We start from the raw sequence: 22,496 nt of genomic DNA, 5'->3' as shown, positions 1-22,496 counted from the left end.
CTAAACTACATCCCCTCTACACATTCACAAGTCTGTCACTGTCTCCAAATAAATCATTTTATTTCCCAACCTAAAGCTCACTAAATCCCTCGACCTAATCCATTCCACGGACTCCATGAGGACTTACCCCTGCCCCATGGAGCCGGTCTCGCTAAGCTAACCCTTCCCCCTAACTAGTTTCCATCCTGTGCCCAGGTAAGGGGGTCTTCCACCCCTTGCCCAGGAATCCTGTGCACCCGAAAGTGAGGCTTGCTTTTTTTTTTATCTTTACATGCGCAGCACCAGCGCGGCAACTCGCGCTCTTTGCACTTTGCAACTGCCCGTGACGTCATGCAGCTGCACGTGTTCCTCGTCCCTCCTTGGACGGTATCATCCGGCAGGGATACCCCTCCTGCCGGATTCCAACCCCACGTGCAGCCATGGCGTCACCGTGCTCATAAAAAAAACAAGCCCCACGTCTCGAGGGGTTCCCCACGCGAACACATGTGCTTTGCCCGTTGGAGCTTAACACACACGATCGCGTGGAGAACCCGTCCGGTCCAAATCCATTATCCTGCCTAAACTTTGTCCGTCCGCGGGATCGGCAAATCCACCGCGTGCGTTTCCGGACCGGGACTTCACTCTCGCAAGCGAGCACGTGGTGGTCTCGTGCGTTGCACAGCACGGACCTCGTGCTCACTGCTTGCTGAACCCGGTACGGTCCCCGAAACAGCTACAGCCGCTACCCGGCTTTCGTTCCTCACATGTCTCCGTCGTCGCCTCCATTCCACCCACGCACTCCCGCGTGTTACGACGCTCACAGTCCATTCCATCACATTCACACCGGGAGACGCGGCTGCGTGCTCCCGCATGCCAACCGACATCTCCCTTACATACCGCTCTCTCACACACACGGTCTCCCTTGCACAAACCATACCACTCACACGTGGTGCTCCATTCACTCGCGCGGGGGCACTCACCCGCGGTGCCTCACTCACACACACGGCGACACTCACACACGGTGCCTCACCCACACACGCGAGGGCACTCACCCGCGGTGCCTCACTCACACACGCTGGGGCACTCACCCGCGGTGCCTCATCCACACTGGCCGTTTCATCCACACACACGGCCTCACTCACACACGGTGCCTCACCCACACACGGCGTGCTGGGAAGCACGTACTCTGGCACCATCACCACCACACCACTCACACACGGGGTCGCTTCCACACACGGGGACGCACTCACGCCTTGCACCACACACACAGGGACAACCATACTGGGGATTTGTGTCCCCACAAGGGTCTCCGGGGCCTCTCTACCCCCCAAGCTCTCTGTGCACCTGTCCACAGCACTCGTCCCCTCAACCTCGCAAAGCACGACCGAACTCACCTGGTCGTGACTCGCCTCAAGGGGGCATACTCCCTCCCCTCGTTCCTAGAGGAGGCCATCCAGGTGCTCGCACTGGGTCCCTGCACGGTCCGCGAGCTCAACCTCATCGTCCTCCACTACCTCTGTGTGTGTGTGTTCGTCTCTAACCTTGTCCAATTCATGCAGTCTCTCCTCTATTTTTTCTGTCTCCCGTGTCTCTATACATTTATAAGTTTCTGTTGTCCCCTCCTGTCTATTAGTCTCCGCTTCTTTCTGGCGTCTTTCCCTTATCTTTATGTAGGTCAACCTTGCTTTCTCTTTATGTCGCTCCCGTCCTTCCCTGTTTTTCACTCCTTGCTCTTTCACGATCTCCGCGTACCTCATCCTTGCTTTCAGTCTTAATTGTTCTTTTCTCTCCCTCCCAATTACTTTCACCTCGTCTCTTGTCTCCCGTGTCTCTATACATTTTCTCTCCTTGTTCCTTATTTCTGTCTCTTCCTGGTTCCTTTTTCCTTCCCATCTGAGTCGTTCTTTCTCTCTGAGCCCCATTAGCTGTTCGTTCTCCCTCCGGAGCTCCTCAATCTCCGTTGACTCCAATCTCGCTCTCCGTTTTAGTTGTTCAATTTCACACTCATATAGTTGTTGTTTTCTCTCCCACTGTTCCTTCTGCTCTTTGTTTTCCAATCTCATCGTTTCTTTCAATTGGCTCATTTCCTTCCTGTGTTTCATTCGCTGTTCTCTCACTACTCTTCCTCGTTTCCTCTCCTGTCCTTCCTTCTCCAGTTTCATGGTTTTCTTCATTTGGTTAATCTCCTTTTTGTGTTTCATTTGCTGCTGTCTAATTACTCTTCCTCATTTCCTCTCCTGTCTTTCCTTATCCAGTTTCATGGTTTTCTTCATTTGGTTCATCTCCACTTTGTGTTTCATTCGCTGTTCTTTGTCTATCTCCTCGTACTCCAGCCTCAGCTTTTCTTTCAATTGGTCAACCTCAGATTCATGTTCTTTTTGTTTTCTATTCCATTGTTCCTCTCGTTCTTCCCTCTCCAATCTCCTTGTGTCCTTCAATCTCCTGATTTCTCCTTCCTGCTTCATTCCTTGCTCCTTCAACTTCTCCTCGTATTCCAACCTATTTTTTTTCCTTTTGTCGTTCAGTTTCAAATTCATACTCTTTCAGTTTTTTATTCCACTGTCTCTCTTGTTCCTCGTTCTGCAATCTCATCGTTTCCTTCAATTGATGGATTTCTTTCTCCTGTCTCATTCCTTGTTCTTTGTATTTCCTATTCCACTGTCTCCCTTGTTCCTCATTCTGCAATCTCGTTATTTCTTTCAGTTGGCTGACTTCCTTCTCCTGTCTGATTTGTTCTTCCTTCATTACTCTTTTTTGCATCTCATTCTGCAATCTCGTGGTTTCCTTCAGTTGGCTGATTTCCTTCTCCTGTCTCATTCCTTGTTCTTTCAGTACCCTTTCTTGTTCCTCATTCTGCAATCTCGTTATTTCTTTCAGTTGGCTGACTTCCTTCTCCTGTCTGATTCGTTCTTCCATCATTACTCTTTCTTGCATCTCATTCTGCAATCTCGTGGTTTCCTTCAGTTGGCTGATTTCCTTCTCCTGTCTCATTCCTTGTTCTTTCAGTATTCTTTCTTGTTCCTCATTCTTTAATCTGGCCTTCGCTTCCAGCTGTTCGATCTGTACAGTGTGGTTTCTTAAAGTTTCATTTTCTGTTGTCGTTCTTTCTTCTCTCACCATCCTCAACTCGTTTTGTAATTCCCTCTCTTTGTTTTGGTGTTTCTGTAACTCAGAAGCTTTCTTTTCCAATTCCTTTCTCATCTTCGCACACTCCGACTTTGCTTTGGCTTCTAATTCTTCAATCTGCTCAGTGTGGTTCCTTAACGTTTCATTCTCTGTTCTCTTCCTTTCCTCTTTTAACATCCTCAGTTCGTCTTGTAATCCTCTTTCTTTGTTTTCGTGTTTCAGTATCTCAGAAGTTTTTGTTTCCAATTCCTTTCTCAATTTGCGTGCTTCTTCACTCATTTCATCTCTTCTTTCCACAGCTTCCCTCCTCAATTCGTCCCTTTTTTTACTGTATTCATTTAGTTTTTTCTGCCATTCCTTTCCCATTCTAATCTCCCCTTCCAGGATTTCTCTTTTAAACTGGCTTGCCCTTACCTCTCACTTCAGTAGTTCCAATTCTCCATCTTGTTCGCGTTTTTCCTTTTCGAGCTTTGTTTTCCTTTCTCCTTCCTCCCTCAATTCTCCCTGCAGTTCTTCGAACTGTTCTGACTTTTCCAGCAATTCCTCCGACCTTTCCTCGAGCTCTCTCTCTCCTCTTTTTATCTTCCATTCTAGGCTTTCTCTTTCCTGATTGCCTGTTCTTATCTCTTCCTTCAATTGTTCCAACTCCCCATCGTGTTCACATTTTTTCTCTTCCAACAGTATTTCCCTCACTCTCTCCTCCAGTTCTTTGAACCGCCTTGCTTGCTCCAATAATTTTTCCATTAATTGTTTTACTTCCAAGTCGTGCTCCTTTTGTTTCTTTTCGAGCTCGGTTTTCCATTCTTCCTCCCATTGTTTCCTTTCCTGGGAGATACCAATCTGCTGTTCCTCTATTCTTTTGTTCAGTTTGCTCTTCGCATATTCCAACTGACGGGTATAAAACACTACCAAATTCTTTTTCCCACGTAATTTGTCGACTCTATTGGCCAAGTCATGTTTTTGCCACCGAATTCGTTCCAGTAAATCGTCCAATCGCTGTGTCCCCCCGTACACATAATTTTTCTGAAGCACATCTGCGTGCCGTTGTGACTCGTCCACTCCACGTTGCACCTCCTCGATATATTCTTCATAACGCTTCACCTTTTCCAAGACATCCCCCAATTGTGCCTGAAGCCTGCCAATGCTCGCATAGTCATCCTGCCATGCCTGCCATGGCACATGCCGTGACCACGTGCCTTGAACCGGTGACTGGGAGCTCACGCCTCGTGCTGTGCCATTAATATCAGCCCGCTCCGTGCTGCCATTGTGCGACTCCGTTTGCCGGCAAAGTTCGTGCTCAAGCCGCTCCCACTGACCACAGTTAGTGGTGGGGTTATAATTATAAAAAGAACCGACCTGGGCCATGGATCCTACATGACGACACATACCTAATACCCCCGGCTCCCGCTCGCCTTGAGACGCCATATTGCTTCTCTTAAAGGGTTAATTTGAATCGCTCGTAATTTGGAGGGAATCGGGGGTCGCTTCTCTCACCCCTGGACCGATTCCCGTGAATTTAATTGGAGACAGGAGAGCCCGTTTTCCCGTTCTCCAATACCAGTGCCGCGAGGAGGGCGATGAGTTTATATCCCACTCCTGACACCAGTATCGCGGATTCGCGCCCGCCGGCGTGCTGATGGCCACGTAACTCGAATTGCGGCACGTCGCCCACCGGACGGACAATCCAGTCGTGACCCTCTCGGACTAACGCCGGGAACCAGTCACGGGTGGACCTTTCGGTCTCACCGCGATCGAGCCAATCGGCCCCCGCGTGGGATAGGGTTGCTCGCCAAATTCGACCTACCTAAGTACCCACACGGAGGGTAGACCGGGCGATCGCACCTCGCCGCAGGTCGACTTCGGACACGGGCCACTTAAGCGACCCGTTCCGTACTATCGGGATAACCGAGCGGTGTTATCGTCGGCCTCGACGGTTCGATTAATTACCACTACCAACCCTTTACGTGAAGCAAGATGAGGATTCAATGAAAGAAATGACGAAGCGAAGCGGGAAACAGTTCAACATAAAGCACATTTATTCGCGATGAACGGAAAGCACACATATACAATTCCACCAAAAGCACATAGAAAAGAAGAGAAACACAATGCAATTTTACACAAAAAGCAAATGTAAAAGCGAAGACACAATGCAGAGCTAATACCGATTACGCGAGCACACGGCAACACTTATACAATTCTACTTCACAGACGGCGCCGACAACACACATTCCCAAAACAAAAGAAAAGAGAACCACCCTCCAGGATGAGGGGGTAGGCGGGCCTGGGGCCGAGACCGTGTCGGGCCTACCCGTCTGGTGATGAGACGTGGAGCGGCGGTGGTGCCTCAACTCCGCGGGCCTCGCGGACAGTGTCTGGTAGGGGATGGGAAGGGGGCCCCCTTGGTCGCACTATCTCAGCGCGGGGGGGAAACAGGAGGGGGTTGCTGATGCTTGGGGAAAGGAGGATTTTTACTCTGTCTCGGGTCCCGCGACGAGCGTCTCCACCTCGACCAGGTCGCGCCGTCGGCCTCCCGCCTTCAGCTCCTGGCACCGACGCGAGCACCCCCTCGTCTGCCTTCGCCGCCGCCGCCTCTCCACAGCTCCGTCCTCTTCGCTCCGACTCCAACTCCGAACTCTTCCTCCTGCGAACTTCCCAACTGCACTTAATTCCAATGCACACGACGACTCGATTTTCTGACGAACGCAGCCGCTTATATAAGCCCCGTGGCTTCGCCTTTGACCCCCTGCCTTCGACCTTTCACCTCGCTCCCCATTGGCCCGAGAAAAAGTGGGCGTGAATGCATTTTGATCCATGAATTTGCATATAGCGACCGCCCTCCAACGCCCTGGAGGCGGGGCCAAATCGCCCCTCGCTCACCGATTGGACGGAACACAAGTGGGCGTGAGTCGTTTTTGATCCGTTTTTGGAGCGGAAAGTCCGTGGTTTTGTACACGCTGTTCGGCGCGCGCCCTGCACGAGTCCAATACCGGTACCCACAAGCGGCGCAAGAACGGTGGCAATGCGACGGTTGCGAGGGTTGACGGCAAAGGTCGTGGCTGCTGTGGTGAGTGGTTGATGTTGTGATGACTGTTGAGACGCGGTTGGCGGTGGTAATCATGGCGGTTGGTCCAAAATAAAGATAGTAAAAGAAAAACGGCTATCCTGAAGAGTCGCAGCACGCATGAATGACATTTATTCCCTCTAGACAACGGGTTTGGGCCTAACTACACATATACTTACCGAGATATCTCACCTAAGGGACCTGAATGGTGGTTTGCGAATTTGGTAACCACAACAATATATATATATATATATATATATATATATATATATATATATATATATATGCATTTATATTTATGTTTATATATTTAATGTACATATACATGTATATATATATATATATATATATATATATATATATATATATATATATATATATAAATGTATGTATATGTACACATGTGTTTTCTTATTATGATTTGATTTTATGTACCATACTCTTGAAAGTGCGTCGGTGCTGCCGAAGCAGTTTCTTAGCAAGTGTTGTATTGTTGTGGGCCGGGTATCGGCGACGAGCACGACCGCTAGATGGAGCAGTAGAGTCGGCTCCAATGAACACCCGGAATCTAGATCGTACCTTTCCGATAACTCCGAAGGTACGGGTCCCTTACAGGTCCGTGAATCGTCAATAATTCAACTGCGTGGGACAGGTTTATTTGCCAAACTTCAAAATACCTCGAGGCCCATGTGGCGAGCTACCGAGGAATCCACACCCTCGACAGAGCTCGAACAGGACGAGCCTTCACCGTGCTCGACCCGTGAGTAATCCAAGCGGATGGTTACCGAGGTCCCGTCGGTCCAAATGCACAACTACGGCAGCAACGGCCTTTTTAATCCACCAACACGCACCATGCTGAACCAATGAAGAAAACACAGAAACGAGCTGATACATTTACCAGGGGATATTTATTTACAATAGGGGGATGGGGGGGGGGGACACACAAGGAACAGAGTTAAATCGACTTAGCAATGCAATCATGTACAAGTGAAGGGCACTTAACAATTGCAACTTACAGATGGGGCCCAAGGACACACACACACACACACACACACACACACACACACACACACACACACACACACACACACACATACCCAAAATATGTGATGGCCGTGGCCTTTATTGAAGGTTCCCAGCTCGAGGGAAGATGAGCTGGGAACCAGAGCTATCTCGTACGTTCCTGCCTCGTGCGGTCTTCGACGTCCTGGATCGGCGGGACTCGAACCCGCAACTCGATGCCGCTGCAAGCACCGGGTTCGGAGGGCAGCATCAGGCTCCCACACGCTCCTCCGGCATGCGATGAGACCAGAGCCAGCGACGAGACAAGACCAGACGCCAGCGACGAGGTGAGACCTTCACGTTCCAGCCAAAATGCCCCGAACAATTGAAATGGCCAACGCTCCTGCCACGAGCACACCGTCTCTCTCAACGCTGGTCCAGACAACCACACTTTCTCCTCAGGCAGGAGGGACTTCTTTTTTAGCCATTCGCCTCCTGATTGGACGGTTGCATAACGCGATTCACTCGTTGCCCCCGTGATTGGCCGAAAGGGGCGCCAAGTCTGCTGATTGGACCGGGGGGTGGGGGGGGGCGTGACGGCCGTTACGGCGGACCGCCCCTCAAACAAGGAGAGTAACATGGTCCTGCGTGGGCTGCGCTTATTGGCTGTCCAACGGCAACCTAACTCGCATTCCCAGGATTGGGCGAGAGAGATGTCAGGTCCTCGTGAACTCTGCCCACGTACGTGCTGACACGCACGCGTGCAATGGTGCCGGTGGAGGATGGTGGAAGGAAGCAAAGGCAGGTGTCGTCGTTAGAAATTTGTTGTTGTTGATATAAAAATGTAAAAGAAAAGTCTAACTATCAAAATAATTCCGCAGTGCATGAACATTTAATTTCCATTAGACGAGGGACGGGACCCTAACTAGAAACACGTACTTGCCGATATAACTGTTCTATAGGGACCTGAATGTTGAGTGCAGTAAGCTTCCAGATTCGTAACAGTATTGGGTGGATTACCATTGTCTTTCCAGCGTTGATTGTCCATGCTCTGTCCTTTTAAATGCTGAGCACCAAGCAAGGAAGCAGCACTTACCATTTTCAAGTCTTTTTCGTATGTATACTGTATAAACACACATACATTTGTATGTATATTGGTGTGTTCATATATATTGTTACGGATTCGCGCCCGCCGGCGTGCTGACGGCCACGTAACTCGAATCGCGGCACGTCGCCCACCGGACGGACAATCCAGTCGTGACCCTCTCGGACTAACGCCGGGAACCAGTCACGGGTGGACCTTTCGGTCTCACCGCGATCGAGCCAATCGGCCTCCGCGTGAGATAGGGTTGTTCGCCAAATTCGACCTACCTAAGTACCCACACAGAGGGTAGACCGGGCGATCGCACCTCGCCGCAGGTCGACTTCGGACACGGGCCACTTAAGCGACCCGTTCCGTACTATCGGGATAACCGAGCGGTGTTATCGTCGGCCTCGACGGTTCGATTAATTATCGGGCGTATTCAGCCCACTACCAACCCTTTACGTGAAGCAAGATGAGGATTCAATGAGAGAAATGACGAAGCGAAGCGGGAAAGCAGTTCAACATAAAGCACATTTATTCGCGATGAACGGAAAGCACACATATACAATTCCACCAAAAGCACATAGAAAAGAAGAGAAACACAATGCCATTTTACACAAAAAGCAAATGTAAAAGCGAAGACACAATGCAGAGCTAATACCGACTACCGAGCACACGGCAACACTTATACAATTCTACTTCACAGACGGCGCCGACAACACATACCCAAAAACCAAGAAAAAGAACACCCTCAAGGATGAGGCGGGCCTGAGGCCGAGACCAGGTCGGGCCTACCCGTCTGGTGATGAGACGCGGAGCGGCGATGGTGCCTCAACTCCGCGGGCCTCGTGGGCAGTGTCTGGTAGGGGGTGGGAAAGGGGCCCCCTTGGTCGCACTATCTCAGTGCGGGGGGAAACAGGAGGGGGTTGCTGATGCTCGGGGTAAGGAGGATTTTTACTCTGCCTCGAGTCCCGCGACGAGCGTCTCCACCTCGGCCAGGTCGCGCCGTCGGCCTCCCTGGTGTGCAGCTCCCGGCACGACGCGAGCACCCCCTCGTCTGCCCTCGCCGCCTCTCCACAGCTCCGTCCTCTTCGCTCCGACTCCAACGCACACGACGACGACGACCAACTCCTTCTTGCTTCTTCTTCCCAACTCCACCGACTGCGAAGTCTTAACTCCACTCTACTGACGAACGCGGTCGCTTATATAAGCCCCGTGGCTTCGCTCTCTCATCTTTGACCCCCTGCCTTCGACCTTTCACCTCGCTTCCCATTGGCCCGAGAAAAAGTGGGCGTGAATGCATTTTGATCCATAAATTTGCATATAGCGATCGCCCTCCAACGCCCTGGAGGCGGGGCCAAATCGCCCCTCGCTCACCGATTGGACGGAACAAAAGTGGGCGTGTGTCGTTTTTGATCCGTTTTTGGAGCGGAAAATCCGTGGTTTTGTACACGCTGTTTGGCGCGCGCCCTGCACGAGTCCAACACCGGTACCCACAAGCGGCGCAAGAACGGTGGCGATGCGACGGTTGCGAGGTGTGACGTGAAGCGGCGCCGCGGTGGGTGGTTGATGTTGTGGTTGGTGGTGAAGCGGTGTTGTGGTGGGTGGTTGATGTTGTGACGACTGTTGAGACGCGGTTGGCGGTGGTAACAATGGCGGTTGGTCCAAAATAAAGATAGTAAAAGAAAAACGGCTATCCTGAAGAGTCGCAGCACGCATAAATGACATGTATTCCCACTAGACAACGGGTTTGGGCCTAACTACACATATACTTACCGAGATATCTCACCTAAGGGACCTGAATGGTGGTTTGCGAATTTGGTAACCACAACAATATATATATATATATATATATATATATATATATATATATATATATATATATATATATATATATATATATATATATATATATATATATATATATATATATATATATATATATATATATATATATATATATATATATATATATATATATATATATATATATATATATATATATATATATATATATATATATATATATATTGTTACGGTTGTGGAAATTCGCAAACCACCATTCAGGTCCCGTAGGTGAGATATCTCTGTAAGTACATGTGTAGTTAGCCCCAAACCCGTTGTTTAGAGGGAATAAATGTGATTCATTCGGGCTGCGACGCTTTGAGATCGCCGTTTTTCTGTTCTATCTTTATTTTGAACCAACCGCCATCGCACAACAACCACCAACCACAATGCCGCTTCACAACAACAGCAACGCCAACTGCCACGACCTTTACCTTCACAACTCGCTCCCACATCATCGCATCATGCCATTCCCAAACGCACCATGACCATCAAACCACCACCATTTACCCTCCACCACCCTCACCTCCCTCCTTCTACCGCCATTCCCGCACCACCATTGAGCACCGAGCGTCGGGCTGTCCTGGGCTCGTTCAAGATACGCGCCGAGCCGCGAATGCAAAATGCGGCCTTTCTGAGGAGAATTTGGATCAGGAATGCTACACGCCCACTTCTGATCCGTCCAATCAGCAAAAGCGGGGCGGCTTGGCCCCGCCTCCAGGCGCGTCTGTGTGGAATCGAGATATGCAAATTCTAGGATCAGGGGAGGTTCACGCCCCTTTTCCTCCGTCCAATGGGCGAGCGTGGCTCCGCCCCCGAGCTCATCCTGATCCGGAAATTTGCATTTGGGTTCTCCTGCCGGCCTATAAAACGCCGAGCAGAAAAGCAGAGTTGAGTGGCAGAAAAGCGAAGAGAGTTTTGGGGCAGAGAGAAAGAAGAGTTGTTGTGCAAGAGTTGTTGTTGCGAGGCAGTCAAATCAGGTTGGAGCGCGGAGTGGAGTCGGGAGGCGAGGGCGTCTAGGTGGTTTTCTGCAGTCGGCTGATGAGAATTGGGGGAAGAGTCCGAGGAGCTCGTGTCCGAGGCAAGGAAGACGGTGGTCGGCGACGAGGTCGCGGTGGAATCACTCGTCACAGGACCCAAGCAAGCTAGCTATACTCCTTCCTCAGAGCATCAACAATTCCCCCTTTCCCCCGTGCTGAGATAGTGTGAAAAGGGGGCCCCGTTCCCACCCCACTCCAAGTGGTGCCAACGAAACCTGCGAAGGAACACGAAGTCGGGGCACTGCTGCGCTGCCACATTTGCGGCTCATCACGAAGACGCGGGTAGGACCCCCCCCCCGGTCTCGCGGGCCTGGCCGCTCCTCCAGGTCCCGCGCACACATTGGCCTACGGGCCCGTCTGCCCCCTTTCCTATGTGGGTGGCTTTCTTTTCCTTTGCTTTTGAGTAAATGTGTGTCGGTGCCGTCTGTGAAGTAAAACTGTTTAAGTGTTGCCGTGTGCTCGCGTAGTTGGTAGTATCTCTGCGTCATTGTTTCTTTTGTTGCATTTGCCATATGTGTGCTCTCCGTGTGCCGCGGAATAAATGTTCATTATGTTGAACTGTTTTCCCGTTTCGCTTCGTCTTTTCTTTAATTTAATCTCCATCTTGCTTCACGTAACTGGTTCGTCGTGGGCTTAATACGCCCGATAATTAATCGGAACCATCGAGGCCGACGATAACACTGCTCGGTTATCCCGATAGCACGGAACGGATCGCTTAAGTGGCCCGTGTCCGGAGTCGACCTGCGGCGAGGTGCGATCGCCCGGTCTACCATCCGCGTGGGTACTTAGGTAGGTCGAGTTTGGCGAACAGCCCTATCCCACGTAGGTGGCCGATTGGCACGATCGTAGTGAGGCTGAAAGGCCCACCTGTGACTAGCTCCCGGCGTTAGTCCAAGAGGGTCACGACAGAATTGTCCGTCCGGTGGGCGACTCGAGTCACGTGGCCGTTCGCACGCCAGCGGGCGCGAATTCGCAACAATATGTATACAATCATCCCCCGTTTATCGCGGGGGTTGCATTGCAAACCAACCTCCCCCCCCCCCCCCCGCGAGAAGTGACAATCCGCGATGAATGGATGCCTCCCCAAAAAATTGACTCATCTGGTCTGGTTGGCGAAGCAGTGATTCGGTTCGAGGTGCCGGTGATCGACTCATCTGGTCTGGTCGGTTTGGCAGTGATCGGGTTTGAGGTGCCGGAGATCGACTCGTCTGGTCTGGTCGGTTTGGCAGTGATCGGGTTTGAGGTGCCAGAGATCAATTCGTCTGGTCTGGTCGGTTTGGCAGTGCTCGTCCAACCGCGGCAAACCTTTTTCCTTCCCGAAGTATATATCGAGCACCTTCACCTTCTCCTGGAGCGTCAGGACCTTCCTCTGGCGCTTCGGTTCCTTGCCAGAAGCCTTCGAAGGTGCAGGGCGTTTGGGCGGCATCGTGGGGCTTGGAGAAAAAAACGTAGAAAATATTCGAAGTTCACAAGCAAAACTTTGTCTCGTGCGTTGTGTGACTAGTCGAGCGCCACGCGTTATAATTTATTGCTTAAATAATTTATATTTTATATATTATTACCGCGATGTACCGGGGGAATCCGCAGAAAAATTAGTTACGTTCCAAGGGAAAACCCGTGATGAACCGGGGGCGCGATAGGTGAACCGCGATATAGCGGGGGATTACTGTACATATGTGTATATATACATGCACACACATGCATCAGATAGCGACTTGAACAATGAACACATTTCAAATTCCTTCCCTGATGACTGCTGGGAAGACAATGTCAAACTACCCAGTGTCACCCTTTCCAGGGAAATGCTTTGGCAGCACCAATGCTCTGTGACAGAGTTTGGAACATAAAGTCTGTGTGTGTGTGTGTGTCTGTGTGTGTGTGTGTGTGTGTGTGTGTGTGTGTGTGTGTGTGTGTGTGTGTGTGTGTGTGTGTGTGTGTGTGTGTGTGTGTGTGCGTGCGCGTGCGCGCGTGTGTGCGTGCGTGTGTGCGTATTGGACCACATGTGCCTGCTTTCCCTCCCCCTCCACACTTTTCTCCCCCATGTATGCTTGCTCTACCAATGTTTCCTCTCCCCTCCCAACTTTGTCATAAATTTATTTAAAACAATATCTACTATTTACACTTACCTTTGAGCGAGCGACCCTGGGTTCGAATCTTGACCCAGCTATTAACTGTCATTCAGGTATTTCCATTAATAATTTGTATCACTAATTATAATTATTGGAGCCGTTAAAGAAGTATAATGAAATATAATCGTTTTCACTGCACATCTAACGTAAAATAAGAAAATACTTCGATTTGATGCCGACTCATATCGATGTAATAATAATGATGATGATTATTATTATTATTATTATTATTGTTGTTCATGCAAATTATTTATTGATTAGGTCGGCGCTATATATAGCAAAGCCATAGTTGGTCAATGTTGAGATAATCAAGTTTAAAAGTTTGGTAAATTATTTAATTCCCATAATTGGTACAAGATGTGTTATGCATTCACTAAAGAATAGCACATCTTGCATCACTTATGTGAATTAAGGAATCTTTCAAACTATTAAACTTGATTATCTCGACATCGTCCGATTGTGGCTTCGCATTAGATTGCATCAACCCCTTCAATTTGAATAACTACTCAAAGGATTGTTCAGCTTTCTCCTTATGTGCAGCAGCCTTTTTCAGACAAACCCTGGCAGCAGGGTTGAATACCAGTGCAAATGTAAGTTCGAGGCATCATACGAAGCTTGGCAGAGGCGACCCGTTTAATGGGACCTTGGTTCTTACAGTGAGGCAAGCACCGTAATCGTTTTTAGTGGGATTGTGATGTCAGGAAGCATTAAACTCACAGAGGGCGACTCATCTCTTTCTCGATTCGATTTTCTTCCCATCAAGGGAATGCGTGTGGGATCGAAGATTGGTGACTCGTTTCCTCTCGCTTCACCCTTCTTTGCCCAAAACAAACAGCAAAGTGTTTTCAAAAAACGTGAATTCCATGAGAGTTAGTGAACACGATGCACACCTGAACCCGGGTTGGCCCGATACCAATGCAACGACAGGTATCAGGACGCATTGAATGTAAAACTATCCCGAGATTTTGTAAATGAATAACAACCGTTTGTTGAAGATGCATAAACAAACTCAAAGAAGTGTCAAGCCGTTCACAAAATCGATTGAAGAGCCTACATATCAGTTCGGGCCATTTTCCAGTCATATGAAATATATATATATATATATATATATATATACTGCATGTATATATATATATATATATATATATATATATATATATATATATATATATATATATATATACATATACACACACACACACACACACACACACACACACACACACACACACACACACACACACAGTGACATAAATTGGAGCAGTAGTGACACAATAATTTCTCGTATTTCCATTGTCAAACTGTTTGTGTTGGTGTGATGCGGTGAAGCTGGTTGTGGGGTTGGGGTGGGTGGTCCGAGGCATAATGTACTCTCGGTATTTAAACTTCTCACTAATGTAATTTCCTGACCGGGCGTAGTGGCGTGCGCCTGTAATCCGGCTACTCGGAGGCTTGGGTTGGAGGATCGCTTGAGGACGGGGGCTCTGCACTGGGCAGGGTGTAGAGCAGCCCGGAATCATGGCGAAACCCAAATCCTGATCCCTGTGTCGTAAGAGGCGACCAGGGTTGCGTCAGGAAGGGCATCCGGCGTAAAACCTGTGCCAAATCAGTATGCGGATCATAACGGATGATCCGCTGTGGCGACCCCTAACGGGAGCAGCCGAAAGATGAACAACAACTAATGTAATTTCCTGAATTTATTAATTTTTTTTTGTTTTTTGTTCTTACTTTGTTTACTACTGTATTTGCAAAGGCTTTTTCATAAAGTAATAAAGCCAGACCGGATGCTTAACCTCAACAAAAATTAGCCTCATCACCCCTCCAGCTGTCCCTTCAGACAACAGGCTCATGGATGTAGATGACTGACTATTCTTGTACCAGTGTGTCATTGAATTTTTTGAATTTGTTACTTTCCCCTGTCGTGTCACAGACTTTCCTCTGTTTATCATTTTCACTTCATTTTTAATTCGACGTCTGTCTGGGTTTAACTTTCCCACTTGCAGTTTTCCAACACAACTCAATTCTGAAAAGGGCAAAGCATTCGACCCATCTCGAGTATTCACTACGGTTATCGGAACTTTTGGTATGAAATGCTAGTCTTTTGTTAAATATAACTTACAATAATCATCATCATCATCGTCGTCGTTATCATCATCATCATATTGGTTTAAGATCCTGGGGTCGAAAGTTCAAGCCCCTGTCATGCCGTTGAATTATCACCACGTAGGATTGACTCAGCATGTCATCTTTCCGAGGTCGGCAAAATGAGTATCAGCTTGCTGGTAACTGCATCAGCCGCATACAGCCAAGCAGCTGCAGGCTGCATACGAGTAAATAAATCATCATTATCATCATCATCATCATCATCATCATCATCATCATCATCTCCATCAGCCTGTTTTCAGTCCACTGTGGGATGAAGGCCACCCTCAATACACAATAGGGAAGGGAGGGGAAGGGGGTATTGGCCTACTCACCACACTTGCCAAGTGCTGGTTGGAAAGTAAGTTTGGATAGGAATTTGTAAAAAGAATTCAGAGTGCCGGCGATAACTCCCCTACTCTTCAGGAACAACACCGTTGGATCTCTCTTCGGAAAATAACATCAACTGCCAACCAGTGCTGGCAGATAGCTCCTCCATCCTTTCAATGAATGGCGCATACATTGATTCCATGCTCTGACACACCAGGGTGACAATTTATAGCTTGGTCAAATTCGAACCCAGGTGAGACAGTTCAAAGGACGAGGAGGAGATTGGGACCACACTCTGTACAGAGCGTTGGTGCTGTTTAAGCAGTCTCCTTGGCTATTGGGCACAATCCTGGACGGGTCGCCACTCCGACACAGTATACCAGCAAGCTGGCACTCATTTTGCCGACCTCGGAAGGATGACAGGCCAAGTTAACCCCACCTGGTATTAATTCAACAGCTGAGTGGGATTTGAACTCAGGACCCCAAGATCCAAAGCGCACTACCCTAACCATTAAGCCAACACCAGGCATAAGAGCTATTAGGGTTAGGGTTAGACAGTTCAAAGGTGAGTGTGCATACCTCCAAGCCATACTGCCAGCCCATCTTGTTGTTGTGAAGCAAAATATACAAGAATGAAAATATACCATAGTATTTATTGTATACAATACAGTATAGTATTTCACTTTTGTTGAAGACATTTTCCAACTTTTAACTTCAACATATTTAATGCTTGAGATTAATTCCTAACATGCAGATATGACAGGGTTATGATATTTGAGTTACTGTGGAGAAGTAATGAGTGTAGTTGGGAGACATCATGTTCAATAAATGCAGACATCGTAGAATGGGAGGAAAAACCCACATGATCACAACCAACTCGATATTATAACTGAAAACAAAGACTCAGAGATCTGGCATTTCGACCACATAGTGTCCTTCATCTGAGACTAAGTAAGATCGAGAAGTGGGTTGGTGGGTAGACGGGTGTAGCTGAGGTACATGCCTGAGAAAGTCTGTTCTGGTTGTGCTGGCCCGTTTAGTCTTCCCATCTGAACCAATGTCTTGTGATGCTGGGAACACAAGTTTATATCCTATGTCGTCCATTGTCTACTAATGTTCTTGTAATTAATGCTAAAGTATAATGGTGTTTTCTCATGTCTTTGTCCTGCAGGTCATTATGAACAAGCTCCTCCGTGAGCCAGGGTAAATCGACCTGTTGTTTTGGTGGGTGGTCATTCATTCCGCTTCGACACGGGAATTCAACAACAACCCACCTTCCTTTCTCTGTGTTGCTGCAATCTTCTGCACAACAACAGGGCTTTAACAACAATACCAATGAGGCATTCGTTTGAGAAGTGGTTCAATCTCATGTAGACCCTTCATCGACATCACGAGTTCATAACAGACAAACTGAGAGTTCCAATTGGGAAGTTAAAAATCCTTGCCTATCTAAAAACTTAATAAAAATGATTTTTCAAAAATACAAATTGCCGTTGCAATTTATATCCCAGGCAAAAATGGTACAGTTAGAACTATAGTATATGAGAGTTGTACTCTCATATACTATAGTTGGTAACAGGTCCAACTCCAGTAGTCTGCAGAGAATTACTATAGGAAAGGAATGCTATCACTAAATATCATGTCTTGATTCACCTGAAAAATATTTTTATGGCCTTTCTGCTAGTTTCGCAACAGATTCAACATGATGAGCTCCACGGATCAAATTGTCTATTTCCCTGCTAAATAGAGGAGTAACATCTCTGCCGATGCTTTTCATTAAAAGAAAAAAAAAACGTTTGCTTTCTCCACTATTTTGTCCAAAGTAGTATGAACAGGAGAAGGATAAGGCTCATAGTGATTCAGAGAGGCCTCCTATAACAAGGGTTGGGAATAAGATTAGAGTCAATCACAATGAGTGAACAAGAAAGCGCAATCAGAGACTGCAGACCCTCTCCAGGACTTGTTTTGCATGGTGTATTTTGTGCGGCAAATAAATGGAAGGATGTACACATTGAAAGGTCGTTGATTGCATATTAAACGTCTAAATGGTCAAGTTGTAAATGTGTAACGGTCAAATGGTGTAAAAAGTTGAAAGGTCTAAAAAGGTCTCAAGGGTCAAAATGGTCGAACCCCCTCTAAAGGGTCTTTAAAGGGCGAAGGGGTCTGAATGATGTAATTTAAGGTCTAAAGGGTCGGAATTGTCTGAAGGGGACTAAAGGGTCTTCAAGAGTGTCTGAAGGTCAAAGTGTCTACATGGTATTAAAAGGTGTGAAGGTCTAAATGGTAAAAAGGAGTCAGGGTCTTCAGGGTTCTAAAGGGTCTAAGAGATTCTAAAGGGTCTTAGAGGTTGAAGGGTTCTAAAGGGTGTATCAGGGTCTATGGGGTTTTAAAGAGTCTTAGCAGTCGAAATGGCCTAAGGGGTCTTTGGCATCTAAAGGGTCTAAAAAGTCTTATGGGTCTAAAACTTCTTAAAGGGTGTTAGGGGTTTAAAGGGTCTTAAAGATCTCCAAGGATTTTACGGTTATAAAGGGCCTTAAAGGGTCTTAGGGTTATAAAGGATCTTAGTGGGTCTTTAGAGTTTTAGGGGTCTTTGTGGGTCTTCATGGTCTTAATGGATCTCAGGGTTGCAAAGGTTGTGAAAGGTCTTGGGGTCTTCGGGTTCTAAAGGGTAGATAAAGGTATTAAAGGGTCTAACGTAATTGATACACATACTCGTATTCTGTGCAGACAGACAGACAAACAAATAAAAACCAATGTCACCCCCAGGGTGACCAGTATCTTGCCAAAATGTGAACATGAGTGACTTATTTATTCGATAAAAGTTACTCAAAAAATAAGGGTTTCGTCGACCTTGATGCTTGACCTTTTTGTGACCTTGACCTTTGACCTTGACCTTTATATTTTCGTACGGTTAATGGTATCTCTCCAGGATCGTTGTACATGAAATATCAAGAGATTTTGATGAGAACTGAGGAAATAAAATTTTCATGAAAAATCCGTTTTTTAGTCATGATGTCATCAAATGACGTCATAGCGTCAAACTTTTGACAGATCTGGAAAGCACTTATCAAGCGCTTTCATATGAGGTATTACTCGATATGGTATCTAAGATTTCAAAATTTGACCTTGGGGTCAAAAACTTTCGACCTCCAGCGCTAACCATGAAGGTCAAGGCCGATCGCCACCAAAAATTAATCAGCTGAGCGCCAGACCATGAACTATATTCCCATGAAGTTTGAAGACGATCCGATCAAAATTACTCAAAAATAAGGGTTTCGTCGACTCCCCTGATTTGCGACAGTGACCTTGACCTTTGACCTTGACCTCAAATTTTATGCGCTGAAAGGGACCTCTATAGGACTCTGATATGCGAAGTTACAAAAATTTCCAATGATAACTGTGCTCTGCAGAATTTTTTATACGTGATTACAGACAAAGAAACAAACAAAAAAAAAAAACATACAAGCTGACTAACATATCTTGCAAAAACTTCGTTTTGGCAAGATAACAAGTGGACCCAAATGCAATGCCCTCTCCTCTGGCGAGGGTAACTAGTATCACATGCAGACAGACAATGTGGAGCAGACAAATTATTCCCCACCATAAAAGTCGTTAATGAGCTCGCTTGTTTTTTTTTTTTTTACCGACATGACAATTTTTCTGAAGCTAACTCAACTTCCTGAAGCTTAGAATCCAATACCTAATACTGCTCCCTTCAACTGGATTTGAACCCACAACCTGGTGTCCGCAGCAACAAGCCCCCACTGTACCCAAATAATAAAACAGACAAGCAATTAAACGAAATGTGACACTGGTGAGGGACATATACCTACCTTCTGGTCCCATATAACCTGATGTGGATGCCAAATCTTCAGCAGGTGTAGACTATTTTGTTCTGTTTCCCTGACTAAATGGCATGCCTCAATATTAAATTTGATGTGTTGGTCAAGTATAAATGCATGGGTATGTTAAAGATTCTTAACAACATTTTCAAAGTGCATTTACTATTTGATGGTATATCAAATCTTAGAGATCTTGTCACTATATTTCTATGCATACTTGTAATTTACAATCCATTATGTTCAGCAACATGTACAATGGTCCAGCTCGCAAATAATATGTCGAGTTAGCATGACATCACAAGCCAACCATTAAAGTTAAAAAATTTTTTTTGATGATCTCAAGTAATGTAAACTTTTTTTATTGGCTATTTTAACATTGTTTGGCATAGCAGACTGTTGTACATTGGATTGAGCTAAACCAATAAGATATTTTCCTGACATTTAATGTCTAGTAAACCCCATGTGTAAAAATGTTGTTTCTAACCTTTCATTCAAATAAGAAGGGGTTCATGCATATTTATCTATCTACTATAACAAAAAGAGGTTTTGTGGCTGTAGCTTTGTTGCCAATATTCACTCGCCAATTGGTTGTGGCACTCACCAATTGGGTGTATCCGTTTTACCCTTCACTCCTCCACTGGTCACGACATTGACCAATTAGGTGTGCCTGTTTTTCCCTTTACTCGGCGATTGGTCACGGCACTGACCGTTTGGATGTGCCCGTTTTTCCCAGAATCGTTCTTCATGTCTTCAAAGGTGAGCCTGGATAGGCACTCCGGCCTGGAGACAAACCATTAAGAATGAAAATAATTACATATCATATACTGATGAAATGTTTCATGAACATGTCTTTGTTTCCATTGGCACCGTTTGTGTCAGCAAAAAACGTCATCACAATTGACATCACAAGAGTGTGTTTCAAGCTTTGAATGTGATCGAGTGGAGTATGATATGTTGTGATCAATATAATTTATTTCAAAAATGACAAAAATCATGAAATGAATTTCCAAGAATGTGTCACAGCACATTGCCCACCGAAGGTGAGCTGAGAAGGATACTTCCACCTGGAGGGTGGGAGTGGCTGCTAGTAAGGTAAATATATTGACTGATTAAGTTAACAGGTATGGACCTACTACATACATGACTGAACCCTGTGCACATAATCCTGTCAAAGTATATTTGTATATTATTGTGTTGTTCTCCTGTCTGAGTGCACAACATTCTAAACCTTCTCATTCTTTCTTTGCTTCACTGCTTCATATATGTGATGTCACAAATGCTGTCTATAGAATTTCCTTTGCCTGTTTAACACTTTTTTCTCTCTCTCTCTCTACAATATCGAGACTTATGGAGGAGCAGGGTTAAACTGACAGTGGGGTGGTGGGGCAACAATTGGGTACAATCAGCAAGTGAATAAACGAATAGGAAAAGAAGAGAGGGAGAAAGAATGGGGAGGAAACACTGTGTTTAACAGGGAAGGGGGTTGTGTTCGGAAGAGTTAATGGGGATAATAAAGATCATGGGTCAGGATGGGGGATCACACGAAGTGGCAGTGTACTGTTTGTTTGAAGCCCTGGAAGGAAGAGTCCATAGATGGAAGACCAGACCGTTTATGTGTCACTCGAGTTTACTTGTCACTCGAGTTTATTCTACTAAAATAAAAACAAAAAAAATCGTGTAATGGGTGAAGGGAAAACCGAAGTATTATCATCGTTCCACAGCTGACAATCTGTTGGATAATTACATTAGAAGTGAGGAATAATGGAATTGTTTGCCACCTGTAAGAAACAATACACTGTATTTTGATCGTTAAAAATGGTTTTGAAACATTTTTTTTTTGGACGCACTTAATACGTTTCTTTGAAGGCAACAAAACTGTGTGGACAACTCGGTCGTGTACGACCCGCAAGGACCCAATATTTTCGAAGCACTTGAGCTCAACCTAAAACACCTTTATTATCCCGACATCTCCTATCCTATTTGACGACTACAAGGCGTCACCTTGCATAAATTCTCAGCTAAAAGATGTTAACCCAAACCCCAGTCAATTAATCAATAGCCAAATAAATCAGTTTTCTTAAGTGTCCCCCATTGATTTCGACACAACACGCTTGCTTTCCTGAATGAGCTCGAATTCTTTGTATAATTCTTCCATGCCATTGGCTTGTCGATGTGTTGTTCTCCCCCGCCCCCTTCTCCTATATTGTATCATTGTGCACACGGCAATTCCATACCCTTGTAAAAATGAGAGATGATATATGTGTAACCCCCGACATGGTGTTTCATAATCGATACTCGGTGGAAAGGTGTTTATCACCCATGATGAATACCTGCACCAACAGAGGGCACTCATGGTACGCTGTGCGTGTAACGACACTTGATGTGCCCAGAGCTCTGTGAAGAGTTAACACGTCTGTCTATTTGCTATACCTGAGATTGTTGGAATATCATGTGCACTTTGAATTCTTGATTTATTCCACTTCTTGTTTGTGAAAAAAAATGCATCGTACTTTGAATGAGATGATTCCACATTCAATATTCAATTGTCGTTGGGTGGTTTCAAACGGAGGTATAATTTCTCCTCGTCATGTTTTCCAATTGGCATGGTATTCTTCAAGTTCTTCACTTTAAATGAAGTGAAGAAATCACAACACTATGACACAGGAGCATGACGTAATGTCCTCCTCGGAAACTTCATGGTACTAATTTGAAGCTGTGTCGAGTGGTCAAAGTAGCGGTTGCTGCGATGCCAAATCCGTGATGTCATAATTTAAGGAAATGTATTACAATTTGGAATTGGATCCCTTTTGTTGGAGCTGAAATCAGCAGTGCATTTTAAATATAGGCTCCCTGGAAGAGATCGTCCCAGATTTATGAAAATTGGTTTAGAAAATGAGAAAGGTATACAAAGTATGT

The 22,496-nt window shown here is 46.2% G+C and overlaps 1 long non-coding RNA gene across 1 annotated transcript; it reads left to right on the top strand.

Annotated features, from left to right (window-relative positions):
* The first annotated feature begins 15,080 nt into the window (after positions 1 to 15,080).
* LOC147015757 (uncharacterized) lies at positions 15,081 to 17,147 on the top strand. The gene is made up of 3 exons (XR_015050127.1): positions 15,081 to 15,120; positions 15,270 to 15,349; positions 16,910 to 17,147. It is a non-coding gene; the product is annotated as an uncharacterized LOC147015757 (long non-coding RNA).
* Positions 17,148 to 22,496: the final 5,349 nt, after the last annotated feature.

This window comes from Eptatretus burgeri, chromosome 12 (assembly GCF_056783735.1).
Source record: "Eptatretus burgeri isolate ZD-2024b chromosome 12, Ebu_testis_v1, whole genome shotgun sequence".
Classification (NCBI taxonomy): domain Eukaryota; kingdom Metazoa; phylum Chordata; class Myxini; order Myxiniformes; family Myxinidae; genus Eptatretus; species Eptatretus burgeri.
This window is presented reverse-complemented; position numbering and strand designations above follow the sequence as displayed.